The sequence below is a fragment of the Agelaius phoeniceus genome, chromosome 4, assembly GCF_051311805.1.
Source record: "Agelaius phoeniceus isolate bAgePho1 chromosome 4, bAgePho1.hap1, whole genome shotgun sequence".
NCBI classification, from domain to species: Eukaryota; Metazoa; Chordata; class Aves; order Passeriformes; family Icteridae; genus Agelaius; species Agelaius phoeniceus.
Window position 1 is genome coordinate 73,423,772 of NC_135268.1, and position 25,558 is coordinate 73,449,329.

A 25,558-nucleotide genomic window follows, 5' to 3' on the forward strand; every position below is an offset into this window, starting at 1 on the left:
TGTTAAGGATGGGATGGGATCTTAAAGACGTTCCCATTCCACCCCATCCATGGGCAGGGACTTCCACCTTCCGCCGTCCCAGGTGGATCCAAGCCCCAGTGTCCAACCTGGCCTTGGACACTTCCATGGATCCAGGGGCATCCAGAGTCCCGATCCTCACATTCCTCCCAAGCTCGGGTTTTATGGAATTGCTGGCTTGGCCACCAATTCCATGGAAACTCAGCCATTTGTGGCACAAACCTTGGGATGTAAGCACAGGATTCTGACCAAAAGGATGGAGCTTGGAAAAAGCTGGGATAGAGGGAGGCGTCCCTGCCCATGGCAGGAGGTGGAATTGGAAGATCTTTAAGGTCCCTCCCTTGCCACTCCAACCATTCCATGATTCCATTAAATCTGCATCCCGGCTTTGCCTGGGAGGGAATCTCCAGCCTGGGGAGAGGAATTTTCTGGGAGGTGCTCCCGATCCAGCTGGATGAAAGGAACGTTTCCAGAGGAAGCCTCAATCCATGAACTTTGCAGGGTTCTGGTGGCATTCCTGGGATAATCCTGGAAGGGCTTTGTGCAGGATGTTTGCTCTGGATTTGGAAAACTGGACTGGAATCAGAAGGATGTGATTCCATGGGTTTCCATGTGATTCCATGTGTTTCCGCGTGTTTCCACGTGTTTCCATGTGATTCCACATGATTCCATTTGATTCCATGTGTTTCCATGTGATTCCATTGGTTTTCACATGATTCCATGTGATTCCACGTGTTTCCAATTGAGTCCTTGTGTTTCCACATGATTCCATGTGATTCCATGTGTTACCAGGTGATTCCATGGGTTTCCATGTGTTTCCATGTCGTTCCATGGGTTTCCACTTGATTCCACATGTTTCCATGAGATTCCATGTGATTCCATGTGATTCCACGTGATTCCAGCTCTGCTGAATGGAATGTGGGGAAGTTTTCTCACCGTGCCTCAGTTTCCCCCAGGCAGAAGAGCCTCCCTTGGCAGTTGTTTTGTGCATTCCGAATTAAAGGAAAAATCTGGATTAAAATCCTCACGGATTTTAAATCCCTCCAGGAATGGGGTTGGGACAGCTGTGCCTGGGCGGGACAGCCCTTTCCAATGAAGGAATGTTCCCTAATTTCCAGCCTAAACCTTCCCTGGCACAGCCTGAGGCCGTTCCCTCTCATCCTGTCCCTGTTCCCAGAGGTCTCAACCCCCCGTCAGCTGGGAATTCCAGAGAGGGAAAAGATCCCTGTGGATCCTCCTTTCCTCCGGGCTGAGCCCCTTTCCCAGCTCCCTCAGGAATTCTCCAGCCCCTTTCCCAGCTCCATTCCCTTCCCTGGACACGCTCCAGCCCTTCCAGGTCTTTGTTGGGAGAGTTCAAACTGTTCCTGGGATTTGGAATGCGGCCTCATTGTCACGGGATAGGGGTGGGATTGGGATGGGGTGGGATAGGATGGGGATGGATAGGATGGGATAGGATGGTATGGGATGAGATGGATGGGATAGAGATGGGTGGGACAGGATGGGGATGGATGGGACAGGATAGGGATGGATGGGAGAGGATTGGGATGGACGGGACAGGATTGGGATGGATGGAGCAGGATGGGGATGGATGGGACAGGATTGGGATGGATGGGATGGGATAGGGATGGATGGAGCAGGATGGGGATGGATGGGACAGGATCGGGATAGATGGGACGGGATAGGGATGGATGGGATGGGATAGGGATGGATGGACAGCAGCACTTTGTGTCTGCCGTGAATTCTCTGCAGACAATCCCACACCCTGGAGCTTTCCCACCTGAATTTTGCTCCCAAGAGCAGCTCCAGAAGTTCTCCGGATGCTCCAGGAAGAGCCTGTGGATGCACCAGCCCAGCACCTTCCTGTGGAGCACTCAGGTGGGAGCCTCACCTCAGTGAATTCCTGGAGGACATTCCCGCTGGAGTTCCCTCCAAGGGAACCTCCACTGAGATTCCAAGGGAAAACCACAAATCCACGGAAGGATTTGGGTTGGAAAGGGCCCTCACCCAATTCCAACACTCCCACCTCCCCAGGCTGCTCCTTCGGTGGATCCTTGCACCTTTCATCACTCCACCTTCCCATTCCCATCCCCTCTTTGGAAACGGATCCGACACGGCTCCAGCATTCCCGGACCCTCTCCAGCCTCTGCATCCCTGGCTCTTCCCAGCGGGAAGGATCAGCGGTGGCCAAGCCAGCCCCGAGCATGATCCATGAGGCCCCGAGGAGCTGCTGACAGGGGAAATCCAGGCCGGGCCGAGATCTGAGGGAGCCGCGGGCACTGCTGGATCCTGGCACGGGGACAATTCCCTGGATTTGTCCTGGATCCTTCTCCCGGGGAGTTTTGCTCCCCCAGGGGAATTTATGGCTCAGCCAGAGGCGGGAATCCCGTGCCAGGATTTTAACGAGGCCTTCCTATAAATATTTCTCTTTTAGCTCAGGATAAAGGCAGGGTCTGCTCCGATGGAAGGGAGGGAAAAGCCGGGAAAATCCATTTGTTTTCCCATTTAAGCAAAACCACACATCCCTGTAATTATAAGCAGCATCCCCTGGCAAACGTGTCCCTGTTTTTTTGCTGGAATTATTTATGTCCTGCGAGTGGGAATTACACAGAGCCTGGTGCACAGCCCCCAACTCCTGGGCCATGAAATGGTTCCCATTTGTGGCTAAAAAAAGAAGGAAAACAACTGGAAAACAATTGGGTTTATGGTTTGTCCGAACATCTGTAGGATTATGCTGGAGCTGGTGGCTGGAAAAGGAATTTTTCCCTTTTTTTCCCCGAATATTTGGTTTAATTTTAGGGGTGATTGCTGGGACGGGGGTTGTTGTTCTGTTTTGGGAGGTTTGAGGGTTGGGTTTTTTTTCTGGAAAATCCAACTGGTGGCAGAGATGGCTCTGGGAAAGCTCCAAAAAGAGGATAAGGATGGATATTGTGTGCAAAGTGTGCAAGGAATTCAGGGGGAAAAAGATCCACGGAAAAGCAGAGATATCAGCAGTGCTTTCCCACAGAATATGAGAACTGGTAACAGGAGCATCCCAGAATTCCTGGAAGTGCCCAAGGCCAGGTTGGACATTGGGGTTTGGATCCACCCGGGACAGTGGGAGGTGTCCCTGCCATGGAATGAGGTGGAATTTAAGGGATGGGATTTAAGGTCACTTCCAACTCAAACCATTCCAGGATCCTGGAGCCCCTCTGCTCTGGGAGAGCTGGGAATGTTCCCCTGGAGAAAACTCCAGGGAATCCTCAGAGTGCCTGCAGGGGCTCCAGGAGAGCTGGAGAGGGGCTGGGGACAAGGCCTGCAGGGACAGGAGCCAGGGAATGGCTCCCACTGGGAAAGGGGAGATTGGGCTGGGATCTTGGCAAGGAATTCCTGCCTGGGCTGGAATTCCCAGATTTGCTGGGGCTGCCCCTGGATCCCTGGCAGTGCCCAAGGCCAGGTTGGATCCACCTGGAATAATGGGAATTGTCCCTGCCCGTGGAATAGAGTGGGAAGGGATGGGATTTAGGCTCCCTTCCCACCCAAACCATTCCATGATTCTCCAAAGTCCTTTCCAACACCCCAGTGTGGCTGCAGCAGCAGCAGCCCTTACTGGTGGCTCTGATAATTGACCTGTTAATTATTTAAACATTGTAATTAAATTATTATTTTTCTTGCCAAATTCCAATTTCTCCGTATCCATATTTTTTCCCAGACCGTATTGGCTTTGGGTGAGTTTTCCACACCAAAAATATTTTAAAAATAAAATCAATATTTTTCCTTTTCCATTAAAAGGTAAATTTCATTCTCTACTCCCAAGTGTCATTTTCTTGGAATATATCACATTGTAACTGGGATAAACTGGAATTTTAAGATAATCTCTAATAATTAAAATGAGATTCCATAGAATCCAATTCATTTTCCCAACAGGTTTGCGATTCCAAATTGTTCTGGAGATTTTTCTTTCCTTTTGCTTCACCTCAAGCGGGAGAAATGTTTCAATATCCTGATTTTTTTCAGGAACTGGGAAAATCACCTCTTCCACTGCCCCTTTTCCCAGCATACACACAGCGAGAAAAAAAATGCGTTATCCAAAGATTCCTGGGAAAAATTCCCAGTTTTGTGCCCGCAGCTCCTTCTGCCCCCCATCAGCTTGCTGGATCCCAAGGGAGCTGGAAAAGAGATGGAAAACTCTTGGATGAGTTGTAGATTTTGACAGCTTGCTGGAAGTGCTGAATTTTGTGGGAATTGCAGGGAAAGGGCTCTGAATTCCAGCTGTTTATCCCTAATAAATCCATGTATTGATCAGGGATAAATCCCGGGATCCGCACCTTTGGCAGCTGCATGCCATTGTAAGGAAATTCCCTTTCCTTCCCAGAAATCCACCCTGTGGATAATTCCTGAGGGCAAGCTGTGAGAATTCCCAGTGGGAATCACTCTCCCTCTCCGTGCTTCACCTCCTTCACCTGAAACCTGGGATTTAATCCATGGAAAGTCTTTTCCAAGGGGTTTGGAGTGATAAGATTTGGGTTCCTTATCAAGGCCTGTGAGAAAGAGCAGAGGGCCGGAATTCCAGCCTGGAATAATCAGCGCCAACCCCCGGCCGTGGGCATGGATAGTGTGGGAAATGCACTCCCAGTGAAGTCACTTCCCACCTTTCCTTGGGAATCAGCGCCCAGGTTGGATGTGATGGAAAACATTCCACACCCTCACTCCCATGGGATACAACGCCCCCTGGATCCCGAGGTTTTCTGGGAATATCAGTGTTCCCAAGGGCTGAGGGGAGGCGACCACATCCGTAATTCCGGCTGCATCCAGCATGGAGAATTGGCTCCTGGAAAACAGCTTTGGGCATGGTTGGAATTATTTTCCCAAGGAAAAGCTCCCTGGCTGGAGTGCTTTGATTCCTCTTTCCCCAGAATCCAGTCGAGCTCCCCTTTGGATGTGGGAATCTCTTCCATGAACATCAATCACCGCTCAAAGAAAGTCTGGGAATGGGCAGAGCTCCCAGACGATCCAAAGGTGCTGCCTGCTCTTCCTTCTTCCAGGAAAAGAGCAGCGGGAACATGAATCCAGCCGTGGGGGTGGAATTTGGGAAGGTGAGGCTGGAATTGGAGAGGTGCCCGAAGGAGATTTGGGATCACTTGGAATTTTGGTGCCCTGGAGTGAAGCAAAGGCAAGAAATCCTGGTGGAAATCCCTGGAATTTTTCAAATCCGGGTGCCACCAGCTGTGGATTGTCCAAATCCAAGCGGATCCAGGGCCGGACGTCCCCGCCCCGATGGAGTCACCAGGTACAAAGGGATGTTTGGAAATCTGATCCCAAAAAAGCGACCTCATCCAGCTGGGAATTTTGGGTGGATTAAACCACCACAAGGAGCGGATGCTCACAGCGAGGTTTGGGTGGGACAGGCAGGGAAGGAATCCCAGAAAAACCAAAAGCCTGGCTTTGGAAAAATTCCCGGAATTCCATTAAGGAATTCTGGCGCACAGGGAGAGGGTGGTCCATGAATTGGAGATTCCAGTTTATCCTGGATAGATCCCATCAATTCCCCTCCAGACACAACTGCTCCAATCCCAGGTGGTGCACAAGCAATGATCATGGATAACATTATTATTATTATTATTATTATTATTATTATTATTATTATTATTATTATTATTATTATTTACTATTATCATTATGGATAACCATTGATAATGTATTAACATTATTATTATTATTATTATTATTAACAACAACAACCATGGATAACATTCTTTTATTATTATTATTACTAATTATTACTATTATTGTGGATAAAATTATTATTACTGCTATTATTATTGCTGTTATTATTATTATTATCACTATTACTAAATCACTCTAATATTAATTCTAATTCTAATAATATTAATAGTAATTTTAATTTTAATAATAATAATAATAATTATTATTATTACTATAGCTATTACTATTACTACTATTATAATTATGGATAACCATTGATAATGTATTATTAATATTATCATTATTATTATTATTAACAACAACAACCATGGATAACATTCTTATATTATTATTATTATTACTAATTATTGTTATTATCATGGATAACATTCTTATTACTGCTATTATTATTACCGTTATTATTATCACTATTACTAAATCATTCTAATATTAATTCTAATTCCATTATTATTATTATTATTTATTTCTACCTGGAATAACTAATAATAATATTAATATTCCCTTCCAGGATCGCTGGGAATATCCCATTCCACTGATGGATATCGGCTTCTGCTCCAGCAAATAGGTTGGGATTTGGCCTCTGCTCCTCTTAAAATCCCTGGAAAACATCGTGTCCAACCCCCCGTGTTTTCCTGGGATTTTCCAGGGCCCATTTCTGGTGATTTTTTTTTTTCCCAATTTTTCTTAAGGAAAAAAGTGGGAAAGTATGGTGATATTTTCCATGGACTTGCCCTTGTTTGGAGCTGGGAGGGCTCTGGAGTTAGCTGGAATTTTGGGATGGCAAATTTTAACAGGAAAAATGAGAAATAACTGGAATTCTGAACAGAAGGAATCCTCACAATCCCAACTCAGCTTTTCCAGGGAATTGGGATTGTAGTCCTGCACCTTCATCCCAATTCTCTGGGATAAATTCAGGGTTCTCCTTTGGAATGACCCAGGAAAACCCATCCTTGGAGAATTTGTTCCAAGTCTTTGACTCCATGAGGAAATCTGGGATCCAGGCAGTGCTGGGAGCAACTTCCAGAAGAAAAAGAGATGGGGTTTGGCTGAAAATTCCAGAGGGATTCCGGTTTCAGCTCAGCAAGACTTGATTGGAATCCCTTCATTTCCAGTCCCAAAATCTCCCAGAGAGGAAAAGCTTCCACTCACTTCCAACCCATGGCGTTGTTCCCAGAATTCCAGGATTTTGATGATTCTGTATCCCATGGCTTCCACCTGCTCCTAAAGCCTGGAGAGTTTTGCTGTTTTCCTGCAAACCACAGCCTCAAATCCCATCCCATTCCTACACCATCCATGGGCAGGGACAATTCCCACTGTCCCAGCTGGATCCAACCTGGCCTTGGACATTCCCAGGAATCCAAGGGCAGCCACAGCTTCTCTGGGAATTCTATCGCAGTCCCTCCCAATGCTCACAGCCAGGAATTCCTTCCCAAGATCCCATTGACTGTGCAGAATTCCATCCTCCACATCCCAAATCCGTGGAAGAGAAGGAATTTCCCTGCTCGGCTCCCTGACGCCAGAGCCCCTGTATCCCACTTGGAATTCAGCCAGGATTTGGAATCCGCCCCTCCATGTCCAAACCAATGCTAGAACAACAAATCCGATCCTTTCCTCATCTCTAATTCCTGGGATTCCGTGGGCCTTCCTCGTCTAAGCTCCTTGGGAAAACATCCAGGGCACGGCCCCGGCCGCGCTTCCGAAGGGATTTGTGGGATTATGCCGGACAGTTCCGGGCGAGCCGAGATCAAAGGCGTCGGGTTGCAGGTTCAACAAATCCTAACGGGATGTGACAGCCAGGTCATTCCATGGGGCCGAGCTGCCAGGATGGATTGGAGGAAATCTCCCGTTCCAGGAGGTTATTCCAGGATGAGGACGGAGGAGGCTGCTGCGTGTTGTCCTTAGGGAATGCTGGAACGAGAACGGACGGGAAGGGAATTCGGGACGGAGCTGGGAAGGTGAACCAGACGGGAATTTTGATATTTGGAATTCCAGATGTTTGGAGGAGGGATGGGTGGGAAAAGGGATTGGAAGAGGGTGGATTGGAAGAGGAATTGGAGCACAGATGGATTGGAAGAGGAATTGGAAAAGGGAAGGATTGGAAGAGGAATCAGTTAGAAAAGGGATGGATTGGAAGAGGAATTGGAGCATGGATGGATTGGAAAAGGGATTGGAAGAGGGATGGATTGGAAAAAGGATTGGAAGAGGGATGGATTGGAAAAAGGATTGGAAGAGGGATGGATTGGAAAAAGGATGGATTGGAAAAGGGATCAGTTAGAAGAGGGAAGGATTGGAAAAGGGAAGGATTGGAAGAGGGATCAGTTAGAAAAGGGATGGATTGGAAAAGGAAAGGATGGGAAGAGGGATCAGTTAGAAAAGGGATGGATTGGAAAAGGGATTGGAGCAGGGATGGATTGGAAAAGGGATTGGAAGAGGGATGGATTGGAAAAGGGATGGATTGGAAAAGGGATCAGTTAGAAGAGGGAAGGATTGGAAGAGGAATTGGAGCAGGGATGGATTGGAAAAGGGATTGGAAGAGGGATGGATTGGAGGAAGGACAGCTAGGAAGAAGGATGGACTGGAGCAGGGATGGATTGGAGCAGGGATGGATTGGAGCAGGGATGGATTGGAGCAGGGATCTTTCCCAATGCATCATCTCCGGGAAAGCGGCACTTCCAGCCTCAGTGACAGGGCCCAATCCAGGCCCAAAAATTAAAATTAAAATCACCAATTAATAATCACTTAAAATTTAAATTAAATCACTTAAACATTTCCTACCCAGGGAATATTTTATTATCCATTGCCACCTCCAAAAATCCGAGAGGCACGGAGGACAAATTGGAATCTTTGGAGTGTTTGCAAGGAATTAAGATTTTATTCCCAGACCTCCAAGCAAGGCACCAACACCCCCCGGAACCAGCGGGGAAGGATTTGGGATGTTGTGGATGAGGTCAGACAGGACCCCCCCATGCCCTGGGCTGATCCATGGAAGTTTTTCCCAGAAATAACCAAACCATCCTTGTGTTCCCAACACCAAATCCAGTCCAAATCCCAAACGAATTCCGGCCCCTGGGAGGAAAATTACCTCCAGCCCAAACCCCCATTTTTTGGGTGGGCCAGGAAAAGTCTTTGGGAAGTTCAAAAATCCCAAATGATGGAATTTATCCCACTTGGTGCCGCCACGTAGTCTTCCAAGGGAAAACAGCCCTGGAGAGGATGATCCAAATCCAGGATTTTGGCTCACGGCAGCTCAGGTGCCAAATCATCACCCAGCATTCCAAAATCCGATGGGAAGCTGTTGGTTTGCGAGGAAAACAAGCCAGGAATGAGATTCCCAGCAGTTTCCAGCCCCAGGACTCTCCTTTAGAGGGGAAAAGGTCACCAAAGGTGAATTTATCCAAAAGGTGAATCATGACTGGAAAGAATTCCAAGAGGAAATAATCTCATGGATCAAGGCAGCTGCTGATAGTCAGGAGCTTGCATCCCTAAAAACCAAAAACCCACGGATCCAGCTCCGGCTCCTCAGCTCCCTCCTTTTTTCCACCTTTCTACCCAGATGTGAGGAAAATCCAGCAGGGGAGCAAAGAAATCCCGGTGCTTTGGGAAGCTAATTCCTTAGGAAAACAAAGCCAAACCCCTGGGATTAAATGGAATGAGCCGGTGAGAAATCCTGGGATTCCTCAAGGTTTTGACAGCCCCTTATCTCCGGCGGGATGTGACGGAGCGATGGGAAAAACGCGGAGCCGGAGCGGCCGCCACAGCAGGTGGAGAAAAGCGGGAAAGGAGTTGGCCGGAAAAATGGAAAGATCAAAAAAAAAAAAAAAAAAAAAAAAAAAAAAAAAAAAAATCCAGACAATTCCGGAAAAAATAGGGGAGGAAAGGATAAGGAGGGCACGGAGAGGGCGATGGAGGGAAGGGAGAAATAGAGAAGCCGTTTTGGACTTGAAATTTTCCTCTGTGGTTCCAAAAAACTCGTGGCCAAGAGCCAGACTTGAGGAATGACCTCACTGAGGCCTTCCAGGACCTGAGCAGGATCAGGAAAAGGAGGGAGAGGGAATTTTAGGTGGTACAGAGGGACAGGAGCCAGGGAATGGCTCCCACTGGGAAAGGGGAGATTGGGCTGGGATCTTGGCAAGGAATTCCCGGCTGGGCTGGAATTCCCAGATTTGCTGGGGCTGCCCCTGGATCCCTGGCAGTGCCCAAGGCGAGGCTGGATCCACCTGGGATAATGGGAATTGTCCCTGCCCATGGAATGGGATGAGTTTAAGGTCCTTTCCCACCCCAAGCATTCCATGATTCCATGGTTTTCTTCCCTGTGGTGAGCAGTGCCAGAGGAGCCCGGAGCAGTTTGAGGGATGTTTCCACACAAACATTTCTGGAGCGGTTTTAAAGCCAAGCCAACCTTTTCCTGGCTTTTGGAATCGCTTTGAACTTTGGGAGCCACTTTGGAGCACCAGAACCGCAGCGATCCCGGAGCTCCACACAAAACTGGGTGAAGAACAAATCCCAAAAAAAGCTTTTTTGGAGGAAAACCAACTCCATGTGCCCAGCAGTTTGGGAAGGAAGGAGCTGCCAGCCAGACCTGGAGAGGAGGATCCGATCCAGGGAAGAGCAGCTGGGATTCCATGGAAATAACTCAGCCCCATCTGCAGGTGATAAAACAGCTGAATTCCAGCCCAGCTGATCCCGGAGCAGGGAATAAATCTGGGAAGTTCTCACTCACTTTTTTTCTGTGCTGGGGGCGCAGCTGAGCCTGAAGAAGGGAAGATTTTTTGGCAAGAAAGGAACTTTTTCCCATTTTTTTTGCCGTTGGGAAGAAGCCAAAGGCTGAACATCCCCGTCCACAGCAGAGCTGGAGCAGAAGGAGAGAGGGAAAAGGAAGGAAAAGGCAGAAGGGAGGGAAAGGAGACCCAGGAAAAAAATGAAATCAAATCTGGGAGGTGTGGAAAGGGAGAGAAAAGTGAGGGGGGAGGAATTAAACGAGGAAAAAGATGGGAAGGGAAGGGTAAGGCAGAAAGGAGAAGGAGACTGGAAAAAACTGGGGGATGGGAAAGGGAAAGAAAATGAGAGAAAAGAAAATTAAAGGGGAGATGCGAAGGAAGAAAGGGAATTGTGGAAAAAAGGGGGAGCAGCCAGTTTGGGAATTGTGACCGAGAAAACTGGGAAAAACCAGTTTGGGAATTGTGGCAGGGGAAAAGGGGAAAGCCGGTTTGGGAATTGTGACAGGGAAAAGGGGGAGCAGCCGGTTTGGGAATTGTGATAGGGAAAATTGGGAGAAACTGGTTTGGAAATTGTGGGAAGTAAAAAAAAGGGGAGAAGACGGTTCGGGAATTGTGAGAAGTGGAAAAGGGGGAGCAGCCTGTTTGGGAATTTTAAGCAGGAAAATGGGGGAATAAGTGATTTGGGAATTGTGACAGGAAAAAGGGCGAGCAGCCGGTTTGGGTATGATTTGAGGTTTCCAAACAGGAATTTCTCCCCCAAAATGCGGAGAAAGGCACTGGGAGGAAAGCAGGAGGAGGGAGCAAGAAATCACAGAATCCTTTAAAAACCCTGGAAAACCATCCAGCCCAGCCTTGGAACAGCTGGGGAGAGCGGGATCCTTCCCCGCCCTGGGAATGAGGAGCAGCTCCCTGGAGATTTTCCTTCCAAAACCCTTTTTCCTCACGGCATTCCCGGCTCTGCTCCAGATGATCCCGATCCCAACCCTTCCACGTGGAGCTGTTTGGAGAGCAAACAATTCCTGCCCCCGCCAGCCCTGCCTCCCACACGTGTGAGGGCCCCCGGGAATTCCTTCCCAAACAATCCCGGGAATTCCTTCCCAAACAATCCCGTTTGGGATCGTGTCCCTTGGCTGCCCTGGAGCGACCCCAGGAGCAGTGGAACAAAACCCCTCTCTTCCCATCTTTTCCACAGATCCGCTCCAAGGAGAAGGGAAACGTGGAAAAAAATGTCCGGAAGCGGATGGGATGACGCCTCTCCCAAAAAAAAAATCCGAACCCCCACTGGAATATTTCCCTCCCCTGGGGTCAGCATCCAAGTGGGAGAAATGTTCCTGCTGGGATCACTTCCAGCTTGGAAAAGCCATTATTTATAGGACACAAACATCCAGAGGAGATTTTGTTTGCTCTTTCCAGCTGTCTTCAAAATCCAGCCAGGAAAGGGATGCTCAGGGTGCTGGAGGGGATGGGAATTTGTGGGAAAAGCAAAGGGAAAGGTTTTTTTATCTGGGATTTGACCCTGGAAGAGGCCACAGAGATGGAAAAGGTTTTTCCAAACAGGTGAAACCAATCCCTGCTCCTCACAGCTCCCTGGAAAAGGGCTTTTCCTGGGTTTTTTGTCTCTTCCAGGAGCTGGATAAAACCAGACCTCCGAGAAAGCTTGGAAATCTCCAGGTGAGGAAAAAATTCCTCTGTTTTCCTCTCCGGGTCCTTCCCATCTCAGGAAATTCAGTGTAAAAGGGAAAAAGATGGAAGCTGAGGGATAAATTCCCTTTCTTCCTGTGCCTTGCCTTGGAAAATTCCTCCCTCTGCCATGGGAGCTGGAAATTCCTCATGGAAAACTGTTCTTTCCTCATGGAAAACCAGTTTGGAGCAAGTCATCACTGCAGGATCTTGGAATTAGGGGGAATCACTCAGGACCAGCCTCAGGGAGAGCCCCGACATTCCCAAGTTTCCACGGCTGCTCACTGGGATATTTCCAGGCTTTTTCCCATGCCAAAGCCTTTCCTGGTGCCAATTCCAGTTCCTGGAGCCAATTCCAGTTCCCAAGCCTGGAACTGAGCCAGAGGTTGGAAACTTCAGGGAAAAATCGGCTCCAAAATTTCCTCCAGATCTCTGGATCAGTTGGAATCCTGCAGGATTCCTGTGGCTGGAGGGAAACGCTTCCCAAAGGGCCATGGAAAAGCTTCCCATGGATACTCCAAGGTGGAAAAACCAGAAATTTGGGAGAGGTCTTTTATTTAAAAATCAAATTTTAATTCTGCTTTCGGGGTGCAATTCCCGAATCTGGCACAGATTCCACCAAAATCTGCATTTCCATAGGAATTTAATAATCTTGGAATTGTTGCATTTGGAAAAAGACTTCAAAATCATCAAATCCAACCCAATTCCCACCACATTCACAACAAATCTTTCCTCAACTGCCACATCCTTTGGACAATTCCAGGGATTTGGATTCCACCACTGCCCTGGGCATCCCATTCCCATTCCTGACAGTCATTTCCATGGATAAATTTTTCCCTAACATTTATTCCAATATTTATTTATATTTATTCCAGTATTCCCTAATATTTATTCACTGACCATCCCATGGTGTCATCCCAGGAAAAACAGATTTGGCTTTATCCTTTTCCTGCAGAAATAACTCTTGGATTGTCCCGTTTTTCCTGGCCGGGATGGTTCCTCCATCCCAAGGAATTCCAGGGGGTAAAGATTCCAATCCAAATGAAACCAGACCAAATAACTGGATTTTTACCACAAATCTCTTCCCTGAAGGATTTCTTTTTCCCCCCAGGAGAAGCTCAGGATGGAAACCAGCAGGAATTTCCTCATGGAAAGGGTGGTCAGAGATTGGAATTACCCAGGGAGGTTTGGATTCCCCATCCCTGGAGGTATCCAAGGGATTCCTGGATGTGGCACTCAGTGCCAAGGTGGGCACTGGGGACAGCTTGGACTGGATGGTCCTGGAATTCCAACCTCAATGATCCCGGAATTCTGTGGCAGCGGTGATTCCGGGCATGGCTGTCCCGTCTGACACCTTTGCCAAGGTTTAAACTCCCGCTTTAAGCTGGATTTTAAGGAAAATTCCCGGAACATGGAAAGGGGTGTCCAGCCCTGCCCACATCCCCAAGACAGCACCTCCCGAGTATCCCGAGGGTTTATCCCGGCTCCAGGAGAGATTGTTGCTTCCTCACATCCCATGGGAAGATCTGCTCCCACACAGGAGGAAAAATCTGCCACCTCCATCTCTTCCTTCGTCTTTCCCAAGGCCCGCAAAAATCCTGGGAATCATCCAAGCCAACCCAGCTCCCGCCACCTTCCCCCTTCATGGAATTCTTATCCCTGCTGGGATGGAGAAATCAGAAAATTTGGGCTTCTCTGTGGCCAAAAAATTCCTCCCTGGAGCCTTCCCTCCTCCGGGAACATTCCCGATGAGCCAGCAAGAGGAACCACAGGGAGAGGGCTGGAAAATCCCCCCCGGATTTGGTGTTTCGCACATTCCCGGCCACCTCAAAGGCCGCATCCCCCAAGGAATTGTTCTGGCTGTGGTCTTGGTGGCCCCGCTCCGGCTGGGAAACGTTCATTCCGAAGGAAACCTGGATGCACTGGGATAACTCCTGACTCAGCTTCCGGGAAGCCAGTAAGTTTTTTTTTTTTTCCCCAGTAATCTGAGGGACGTGGGATTTTTTTGGGACCCTGGACCGGCGGTGCTGTCAGCAATTCCTTAGAGGAGCTGGGGCAGCGCAGGGAATGTTTGATTTTCCTGGAGAATTCCAGCTTTGCTGAGCGGATTCAGTATTCGTCCTTTTGAGAGCTGTTTTATATAAACACAGGAAAAACATGGGATCATGGAATGGTTTGGGTGGGAAAGGACCTTAAATCCCATCCCATTTCCACCCCATCCATGGGCAGGGACACCTCCCACTATCCCAGGTGGATCCAAGCCCCAATGTCCAGCCTGGCCTTGGGCAGTGCCAGGGATCCAGGGGCAGCCCCAGCAAATCTGGGAATTCCAGCCCAGGCAGGAATTCCTTGCCAAGATCCCAGCCCAATCTCCCCTTTCCCAGTGGGAGCCATTCCCTGGCTCCTGTCCCTGCAGGCCTTGTCCCCAGCCCCTCTGCAGCTCTCCTGGAGCCCCTCCAGGCACTCTGAGGATTCCCTGGAATTTTCCCTTCTCCAGCTGGGAACATTCCCAGCTCTCCCCGCCTGGCTCCAGAGCAGAGGGGCTCCAGAATCCAGGAATGGTTTGAGTTGGAAGCAACCTTAAATCCCATCCCATTCCCACCCCATCCATGGGCAGGGACACCTCCCACTGTCCCAGGCGGATCCAATCCCAGTGTCCAACCTGGCCTTGGACAATTCCAGGGTTGAGGAATCCACAGCCACTCTGGAAAAACCCTCAAACCCCTTATTCCCACTTTTCCATCCTCTGTGGATTTTCACACACAACTCCTTCCCAGAATTGTCCTCCCTGTCCTGCCCCAAATCCATCACAGAGGTTCCATGAAGCGCTGAGCAGTGGCAGGACCCAAAGGAGCCATTCCTCTTTTTTTTTTTGCCATATTCCCAGAGATTTTTTTTTTCTGCTGTGCATTCACAGAGCTTTTTCCTCAGAAAACGTGGAATTATTTCCTCATCTTGCAGGAGAGGTCAGCACCAAGCTGACATCAATATTTCGGGAATGGCCCCTGCCAGCCCCAGCAGCAGGAAAAGCTACCAGAACATTACAAACCCCAGCTCTTTCCCAAGTCCTCCTCCGGCTACAAACACCAAAGCCAAGTATCCCAGATTTTAAGTGCCACTGGCATTGGTGGCACCCCCAGCCAGGCTCCTGAATCGTTTGTGCATTCCCTGAAATAATTTTGGGTGTGGCAATCCCAGCCGGGGGTCGGGAGCCGGCTCAAGCTGGCTCCGGTTGGGACCAGGCCACGCCGTTGTGAAGGAAATTACTTGGAAGTGCAACCCTACGGATGGAATCCATCAAATCCGTCTGAACTCCAGCGCTTGGGGATGCTCCACTGGTCTTTTCATTCCAGAGGAATTTGTGGCCTCGTTGTCTCCAGGGCTCCTTTGAAGCTTTTTCTGAGTCTGGCTTGGGGACGAGGGATTTTCCTGAGGTGACAAATGGGAGCAAAGGGTTCTTGGGGTGGGACTGGGAAAGGGTTTCACCCTCAGAAAGATGGGAATTGAAACAGGGACAATCACACTGTCCCAGGGGGATCCAACCTGGCCTTGGGCACTGCCAGGGATCCAGGGGCAGCCCCAGCAAATCTGGGAATTCCAGCCCAGGCAGGAATTCCTTGCCAAGATCCCAGCCCAATCTCCCCTTTCCCAGTGGGAGCCATTCCCTGGCTCCTGTCCCTGCAGGCCTTGTCCCCAGCCCCTCTGCAGCTCTCCTGGAGCCCCTGCAGGCACTCTGAGGATTCCCTGGATTTTTCCCTTCTCCAGGGGAACATTCCCAGCTCTGCCAGAGCAGCAGCACTCCAGAATCCTGGAGTGGAAATAAAAGGAACCCAAAAGAATCACCAAAAAGAGGGGCACTGGAATGCTGTCACAGCTGGAGAAAAAGGGAATCTTTCCCCCTGGAGCCGAGCAGAAGCCGATGGGAACCAAAATCCTCTTGGTAACGAATTCAAGGGATAAATTATAGGGAAGGAAAAGGCCTGGATGTGCTGAGGGAGATTTTGTGGGGAAGAACAGATGGGATAACTCGGGATGGTCCAAGGTGGGCCGGACAGAACATTCCAACTGCTGGAAAAACACCCGACCCCCCCCTTGCCTTCAACACTCCACTAAAACCAATTAATATTCATTAATTAACAGAGCTTTGAACTCACTAATTCCCAGGAAAAAAAAAACCATTCCTTTTGTCCATTTGGATTGAAAAAATAGGGGATTTCTTCTGGAAGCAATGAAAAATCCCACACAGTTCCCTCTTTTCTTTCTCCACCTCTGATATTTATGCTGGAATTTTTTTTCCTTGGAGTTCCCTTTTTTCCCTCCAGGAGCATTTTTTCCTGTTTGCTCCGAAAGTGCTATAGATCCAATAAAGCTCAGAATCCAGGGAATGAAATCCTTGGATTAAAACTTTTCCGAGCCGTTTGCAAGGAGCGGTGGCCACATCCCAGGGGGAGACAGAAGGATAAAAATTTGGGATGTGAATGCACCTGGAAAAAAGGGATTTTGGGTTGTGTCCCCATCTCATGCTGATTCCAGGTGGGAAAAACATTCGGGATGTGGTCCAGGTTTAAATCTTGCATTTGGAGATTGCAAAGCCCAGCTCTTAAGCCAGGCCCAGGCAAGCTCAGGGCTGGGCCTTAGTTCCAAATCCATCCCTCTGAGAGAGGGAAACTGAGGCACAGCCAAGGATTTTTCCCAGTTTGGAACCACGCCTGTGCCCAAAACTTTGGAGCAGTTTCTCCAAGGAGTTTGTTTGTTAAAATCCAGAATTTTCCATAGCTTCCATTTGGGTCCTTTCCAGGCCTGGGCTTTAATGGAAAAGCTCCTTAAAACAACGAAATCCATGGGAAAATGAACTCCCTGGAGCCCTTTTCCGGATGGTCCCAAGGAGTGGGAATGTCATGGCTCCAGCACTGGAGATTTCCTCTGGTTGGGTTATCCTGATCCAGGTTTGCTTTTCCTCAGGGAATTCTCCCTGGTGGGAGCCTCAGTGATTTCCTGACCTCATCCAAGGATATCATGCCGTTCTTTTCCTTGGAAAAGCTCCTTGGAAAAGGGATGCTGAGCTGCTCTTGGCTGCGATGCAGCTCCCAATTAATCTCTTTAAAATGATCCAAAAGATTCCAGGCAACCGGAATCTTCTGAATTCCATGAATATTTTCTCCAGGAATGACGAATCCTGTGAGTTTCCCCATGCTGTAAATTCTCAGTGCAATCAATTCCGATTAACTGTGATTAATTATGATTAATTATCTCATGAGCTCTTACCAAATATTTAGTGGTTTAGTGGATACATCTGGAAAAAACAAACAGCAATTCCTTGGAATATTTGCTGGGAAGATCCATCTGGGCATGCTCAAAGGTTGAGTTTGGAGGTGGAGGAGGGAGGACGGAGCTCCGGATTTCGCCCTGTGGGCCATGAAAATCTGGGATTGATGGATTATTCCCAAAGAATCTCTGAAGATTTCAATCCTAGACAAACAGTTTTGCCTGTGCTCCTTGGAGATTTCCGTGAGGAAAATTCCCTCAGGGAGTCGCAGCTCCACTGGGACAACTTTGGGGATCCAAAAAGATTAAAAACCCCTCGGGATGAGGCTGCCAGACCTCGAATTCCAGGGGTTCTCCCGGCCCTGATCCCAACACAAACCTCATGGAGATGCTCCATGCGCTGAAGATCTTCCCAGAGGAGACCCAAAATCCTGGAAAAGGGGAGGGGGCACCCCTGGATTCATCCCCAGGATCGGGAACTTCTGACTCCCCGCAGCAGAGGGCAGCAATGGCCCACACTCCACAGCCAGGCAATTCCAATGGGATTTGGGGAAAAGATCCATGCGGGATGTGCCTCAAAAAGAACCAAACCAAAGGGAAAAAAATCCCCTCGGCTCCAGGAGAAAGAGCTCCAAGTCCAGGGATTTGCTTCATCTTTGGGTGATTCCTTTAACATCCAAAAAAAAAACTGGGAAGAGAGCAAGGGTGGGATAGGAAAAAAAAAGGGATGTGGGTGATTCTGATGGAAAAACGGGAAAAATGACCCACAGCCATCCATTGGATCCTTGTGGCTTTCCTGGGGGGTTTGGAATCAGGCACAGCTCAGGGAAAGACTTCCAGTTCCTTTCTGCTGGATCCGTGGCTTTGGAAAAGCTGGATTCTCTTTGGGATCTCCATCCCAACTGTCCTGGGAAGAACGGAGCCTTGGGGATCCCACCCAAGCTGCTCCAGCCGTATTTCCTGGGAAGGTGCTTTGGAAGCACCTTCTGGCTGCTTATTCCTGAGGTTTCTAATCCTTTTGGATTCCCAAAGGGATGGAGGGATCACCGAGGCTGGGAATGTGAATCCTGCAGGAAAATTTGGGATCCGGGACTCTATGAAAAGGCTGCTGAGGCTTGTCTGGATCTGGGGCTGTAATTCCCTGATGGTTTTCCATGTGGGAAACCACACGGACACGGAGACCTGGCTCTACAGGTGATGGTTCAAGGCATGGAATTGCGGAATCATGAATTCATGGAATGGGTTGGGTTGTAAGGGGCCTTAAGGATTTTCTCATTCCAACCCCACTGACAAGGGGAAAATTCCACCATCCCAGGGGGCTCCAGGAGAGCTGGAGAGGGGCTGGGGACAAGGCCTGCAGGGACAGGAGCCAGGGAATGGCTCCCACTGGGAAAGGGGAGATTGGGCTGGGATCTTGGCAAGGAATTCCTGGCTGGGCTGGAATTCCCAGATTTGCTGGGGCTGCCCCTGGATCCCTGGCAGTGCCCAAGGCCAGGCTGGACACTGGGGCTTGGATCCCCCTGGGACAGTGGGAGGTGTCCCTGCCCATGGAATGGGGTGGGGCTGGGATGAGTTTCAGGTCCCTTCCCACCCAAACCATTCCATGATTCCATGATTTTAGTGTCCAGGACTAGACCGGCTCTGGAGGCTCTGGACAGTGCAGTGGGAGGATGGAGCTGTCCCTCCACTGCTAAACCCTGTGCTCATCCAGCCCCAATTCCCTGGAGCAGAGCTCAGGATTCCTGGAGCTGTGGGATCCTGAAGATATCCAAAGGAAAAAGCTCTGGGGGTTTTTTAGGGATTTCCCTCCATGGAGAGAGGAGCCGTGGAAGGAAACAGGACCATCCCACCTTCCCCACCTTCCCCTCTCTTCCAAAGGAGCTGATTTGCAAATTCCATTTCCAAGATTTAATTCCTGGGATTCTTCCAAGTCCCGCTGTCATCCCAATGGCCTCTGTTTATTTATGTTTGAATTTTATTTAGCCCTGTCCGACGTCTTCATTTCCAACCCCATTAATTGCCAATTAAATGTCTCATCCCTGATTCCCGGGGATGGGATGACCTTATCCTGGTGTTTTATCCCTGCCTTTGTTTATCTGGAATTTTGGAAAGACATCAAACCTTAACGCAAAGGCCTCAGCCTATGGAGCAGGAGGCACATCCCAGGGGAAGCAATTCTAAAGGATTCATCCTTCTCTCCAGGATAAAACTTCCAAACTTTTTTTTTTGATTTAACCCACAGCTGAAGGAATTCTGTTTTTTTTAAAGGAAAATCCAGACTTGTTGGAAGCAAAATCCCTCATTTTGATGGAGAGATTCCTCTCTGTTTTTATTGGCAGTTAAAGATCTTAGGTGGACACATCCTAAAAATATTCTTGGGATGAGGATTTTGATGATATGGGATAAATCTTCTCTTTCAGTCTTTTAAACATCATTAAATGCCAAAAATTCTCATTTTTCCTAGAAATATTTTTTTTTCGGTTGAAAGTTACAGGGTTTTAGAGGCCTTGGTGGGAAAAAAAGCAGAAGAAAACCAAATTTCTCCCATTTTTGATGGATTCCCATCCAGCTCTGATTCTGAAGGGGACACACGACTATGGAATTATTCATCCCAAAATTCAGAGGGAATAGGAATCCTTCTTTTCTTTTCCAACCAGTATCCCTGAGAGTGCAAAGGGACTGGGAAATTTGGGATGACAAGCTCCTCTGCACATCCCACTTTTCATCAAATGTTTTGGGAATGGGCCAGCACTGCTCGTGGAATTCCAAGATTAAGGTTTATGGACACCCAGGCTGGGAATAAACAGCCAGAGCCTCTCCACTACAAGGCAAAGGGGAAGAAATTCCAGAATATTCCAGAGGAAACTGGCCTGTGGCAGGAGCGGCTGGAATGGATTTTGTCCCTCCTTCCGCCGCTCCTGGGCCACGTTTGTCCCCAGCTCCATGGATTTTTTTCCTTTTCCTTCCCTTTCTGTGATCTCCTAAAGAAAAAAAAACAGTAAACGAGGAATTAAATCTTTGATTGGCTGCCAGTCCCTCTCCTTAAATCATCCACAAATTCCCAGGCTGGTTTGGGATGGAGGCACCCTAAAGATTTTGGGATGTTTTGTTTGATACCTGCAGAGATCCAAACCCTTCCCATTCCCATCTCTCCCTCAGGTAGCCCCTTCTTCCCCAGGAAAGGGAATTGGGAAATTGGGATGAACAATCCCATAAAGCATCCCAGGAGAGCCTGAAATGGCTGAAGAGAGCCTGGGCTGGGCTTAGGGCTCAGGATAAGCTCAAACCACGCCGGACCTTGCCCAGCTGATCCTAAAATCCCTGGATTTACTGCCAGTTCCCCTCCTAAACCTTTCAGTGGTTTGGGATGGAGGCACCCTAAAGAAGTTGGGATGTTTTGTTTGGTATCTGCAGAAATCCAAACCCTTCCCATTCCCATCTCTCCCTCAGGCAGCCCCTTCCTCCCCAGGAAAGGGAATCGGGATGAACAATCCCATAAAACATCCCAGGAGAGCCTGGAAAGGCAGATCCCCGCTGAACAGACCTGTCCCAGGACAGGTCACAGTGGAGACCGTCACGACACACAGGGGTCACCACACGATTCCTGAAGGCTTCACCCCACACAGACAGACACACACACACACACAGACAGACACACAGACGGACACACAGACACGCACAGACAGACAGAGCCACACAGACAGACACACAGACGGACAGACACAGACACACAAACACAGACAGACAGACACAGACACACCACGCCACCTCACAGGGCTGCAGCACTGGCCCTTTGTGCTCTCCAGCCCAGCCTTTATCCCCTCATGGTCATGCCCTGCACCTGTGCACCCTCTGCCCCCTCTGATTGGTCAGGAATGTTCCAGAGCCTTCTCCTGCCCCTTCTCCAGGGAATGTTCCAGATCCTTCTCCTCTCACTGCTCCAAGGAATGTTCCAGAGCCTTCTCCAGCCACTACTCAAAGGAATGTTCCAGAGTCTTCTCCTGCCACTGCTCCAAGGAATGTTCCAGAGCCTTTCTGTAGCCACTGTCCCAAGGAATGTTCCAGATCCTTCTCCTGCCACTGCTCCAGGGGATGTTCCAGAGCCTTTTCCTGCCACTGCTCCAGAGAATGTTCCAGAGCCTTTCTGCAGCCACAACTCCAAGGAATGTTCCAGAGCCTTTCTGCAGCCACCACTCCAAGGAACGTTCCAGAGCCTTCTCCTGCAGCCACTGCTCCAGGGAATGTTCCAGAGCCTTCTCCTCTCACTGATTCAAGGACAGACCCAGAGCCTTCTCCTGCCACTGATCCAAGGAATGTTCCAGATCCTTCTGCCACCACTCCAAGGAATGTTCCAGAGCCTTCTCCTGCCACCTCTCCAAGGAATGTTCCAGAGCCTTCTCCTGCCACCTCTCCAAGGAACATTCCAGAGCCTTCTCCAGCCACTATTCTGAGGAATGTTCCAGAGCCTTCTCCTGCCACTGCTCCAAGGACAGACCCAGAGCCTTCTCCTGCCGCTGATCCAAGGAATGTTCCAGAGCCTTTCTGCAGCCACTGCTCCAGGCTGAGCCCCTTTCCCTGTTCCCTCAGGAATTCTCCAGCCCCTTCCCAGCTCCGTTCCCTTCCTTGGACGCTCTCCATCCCCTCCAGCTCCTTCCTTCCATGAGGAGCCCAGAGCCAAACCCAGGGTTTGAGGTGTCCCAGCAGCGCTGTCATTCCCTGCTCCTGCTTCCACTCTGCTTTGGATAAAGGCCAGGATGCCACTGGAATTGTTGCCCATCTGGGCTTGTAATCAATGGAAAACATCAAGGAGAACCTTGGGAAAACTGACCAGACTCTTCACCTCTCCTTGGGGACTAAAAAAAAAAAAAAAAAAAAAAAAGGATGGAAAATCGGCCATTGGAACATTTCTGCTTTAATTTCGGTCTTTTGGAAAAATTCCAGTCAGGAGAACGTGATCCCACGGCATTGTTAAAACAGAAGGTGAGAGGCGGGGAAAAGAGAGCAGCAAGGAAAAGTGTGGAATAAAATAAAGGAATCAAATAAAAGGAATATCAGGCAGCCTGGCGGAATTCCAGGATAGTAGGCTCCGGGGATAAAGGGATAATTAACTGGGAGAAAGGAGTTTGGCACAGGAGGAGTTCTAGCAAGGGAAGGGCTGGGAGGGGAATGAAAAGATGGGGAAACACCAGGAAAATCCATTCAGGAGGAGCACTGGGAGTGATTTTCCTGAGGGTGAGAGAGCTGAAAGGGCACACAAAGGTAATTCCAGGGTAAGTCAGGGAGGAAAAAGGAGGTGGGAAACTCCAAGCGGGGAAGCAACAAATAAGAACACTCAGAGGGAAAAGATTCCAGCCTTAGCTGGAATTCAGGGACAAGCAGCTTAAAAATGTGCTTGGAACAACATTTCGGGAGAAAAGGAAGGACAGGCCACTGGGAGAGCTGGAATTCCTCACAACATTCCATCAGCAAGGAAAAGAGGCAAACAAAAACAAGGAGGGAAAAGAAAGAAGGGAAATGTGTTTGGAAAATTGGGAATTAACCTGTAAAAGTGGCTTCTGGTATGGAAGAAGTAGGGAAATACAGGGAAAATTGGATAGAAAGTGGACTTGGAATAGGAGAGTTACAAGGGAGCAAATTGGATTTCCAAATCTGAGGAACTGGAGTGAGAGCAGGAGATCTGGAGAAGGGAAATTGTGCCAGACCTTCCAACAGCCAAAAGAATGGGAATCCTGGGAATTCCCATAGTGGGAGTGTGAGTTGTGACTCTGGAGTAATAATTGGACGAGTACGAAGAGAAAGGATTTGGGAGTGAACCTGAAGCTGGAAACTGAGGTTGAGCACCCAGGAAATCTTCCCGGAAATCAGGAATGTCACCCTCTGGAATAACCATTCCATAAAGAAGCGAGGGAATCTCCTTGGCTGGGAATACCGGGATGTTGTGGCTGGGAGTGCCCTGGGCCAGGTTGGACATTGGGACTTGGAACACCCTGGGATAGTGGGAGGTGTCCCTGCCCATGGAATGGGGTTGAAATGGGATTTAAGCTCCTTCCCAACCCGAGGAATTCCAGCAGGGATGATGAGGATCAGCGTCTCCAACTCTGTTCATGGATTTCCTTCTCCACCTCATCCCTATTTTTCCTCTAAAATGATGGCTCAGCTCATGAGCTCAGTGGTGATGGGGCTGGAAAACAAATCCCAGAGTGTGCAAGGATGGAAAATTATAAGAATTTCCCATGGGCACAGCAGCAGCTCAGCCACAGGAAGGGGATGGTGAGGGGGAAAACCTCGGGAATAAGCAGAGTTCCCAAGGAAAAGTAGGATCTGAGACACTGGGAGTGTGATGAAGGTTGTCTTTGATCCTGGGAAAATGGATCCCTCTGTGGCAGCAACCGGGTGGGAAGCTATTCCCACATTCCAGGTTCAGGTGTCACATCCCAACCTCTGGAATAAACATTCCCAACCCTCCAAGCAGCCCCACGGATCAGGTAGGACACAGGAAGCATCCAGAGCAACACAGGCGATGCTCCGGCTGTGTGTGTGAGGCGGAGGGGGTGAAATTCGGGAGGTCAAAAATCCAGGGCGACAAAATCCCATGAAAAATCCAAAATCCTCGTTCTCCGAGCGGGAGCGATTTCATTGGAAGCTCACAGGCAGCCCTGGCAGCGACCTTGGCCGGAGCAGCACATTCCCCTTCCATGGCTGCATCCCTCACAGCTTTCGCCCATTCCTCAAGTTCCTTCTCCCTGCTAAGCCGTGGCACTCCCGCCTTCTCCGGCCGGAGCCGCCGCGGGATCCTTCTCATCCCGCTCCCTGCGGCGGCCTGGCCTCGGGAAGCGTGGGGACGGCCGCGGCCCCAGTGTTTTTTCAAGGATTGTTTAGCGTTTACTCCCCCGGAGCATTTGTGTATTTTAATTCCAGCCCACTCACGCTCCCAGCAAGAAAACTCCCGGGCCAGGGCTCCACGCGGGCCCTCGGCACCCCAGGATTCCCCGGCTTTATCCCAAAACTGCGGGGGGACGGCTGTTATTGGAAAAGAAAACAGCCGTGTCAGGCTGTTCCCCGCTCCCCTGCCCCAGCCTGAAAGTCCCAGCTCCGTGTCCCGAGTCTTTCTTGGAGAGCGGTTTCGCATTCCAAGCTCAGATCGCTCCCGAAGATGCCAAAGGAATTTGGTCGCTCAGCTCGCGAGGAAATGCTTGGAAATTAGGTGTCCACATATCTCCGATGGCTCCGGATATTTCCACCGATAACGTTTTCTGACAGATCCTTCCTTACCCAGGCTTGCCAGGGGAAGTTTGGCCCTCCCGAGAAGCCGCTGGAAAAGTGGGATGTTGAGGAATTGAGAGGTTTCTTTTGTCCCGGCATATCCAGGCATCAGCATTCCCACAGATCCTGGTGGGAAGAGGAGTCAAGGCCATCCCAACCCTCATCTGTTTCCCACAAGAAAATGAGGAACTGAAGGAAAAGGAGAAACTTGCGAGAGAATTAAAGCTTAAGTTTAAAGTTGGTGATGTCCCATCCCTGGAAGTGTCCAAATCCAAGTTGGACGGAGCTTGGAGCCACCTGGGATAGTGGGAAGTGTTCCTGCCCATGGGTGGGGTGGAATGGGATTTAAGGTCCTTCCAACCCAAAACATTCCATGATTCTCTGATAAATTCCGATTTCTCAGTGATATCACTGTGAGGTGATTCCTTTCATATCCAGGATTTTATTCCTTGTCTGGCCACAGGACTTTACTGGACAGAGGGGAACAGGCCTGGGGTCCTCTCCATAGGATTTTTTTAGGAGAACATCCCACTCCTGGGAATGCCTTTCCCAAAAAAAGCCCGTTGCTGCTTCCAACAACCGTGGCTAGCGCTCGGAAGAGATTTGTAGGGAAGGAGGGAAGTCCCTCCACATCCTTTGTCTGCTCCAAGGTCATGGATCACGGGGAATGTGATCAAACCTTGTACAGACTTCCGCACATCCCGAGACACCCTCGATCCCAAACCCACGGAGGCGGGAGCAGAAGGATTTCCAAGGACGAGGGCCCCAAGATGAAATGAGGAGAGAAAAAAGAAGTTGGATGCACTCTCAGGAACACATTTCTGAGGGAATGCCGGGAGCTTAGGAACGGTCTCCCAGTGGAAGGGTGGAAGCCCCTTGACTTGAGGGCTTCCAAAACGGGACAGGACAAA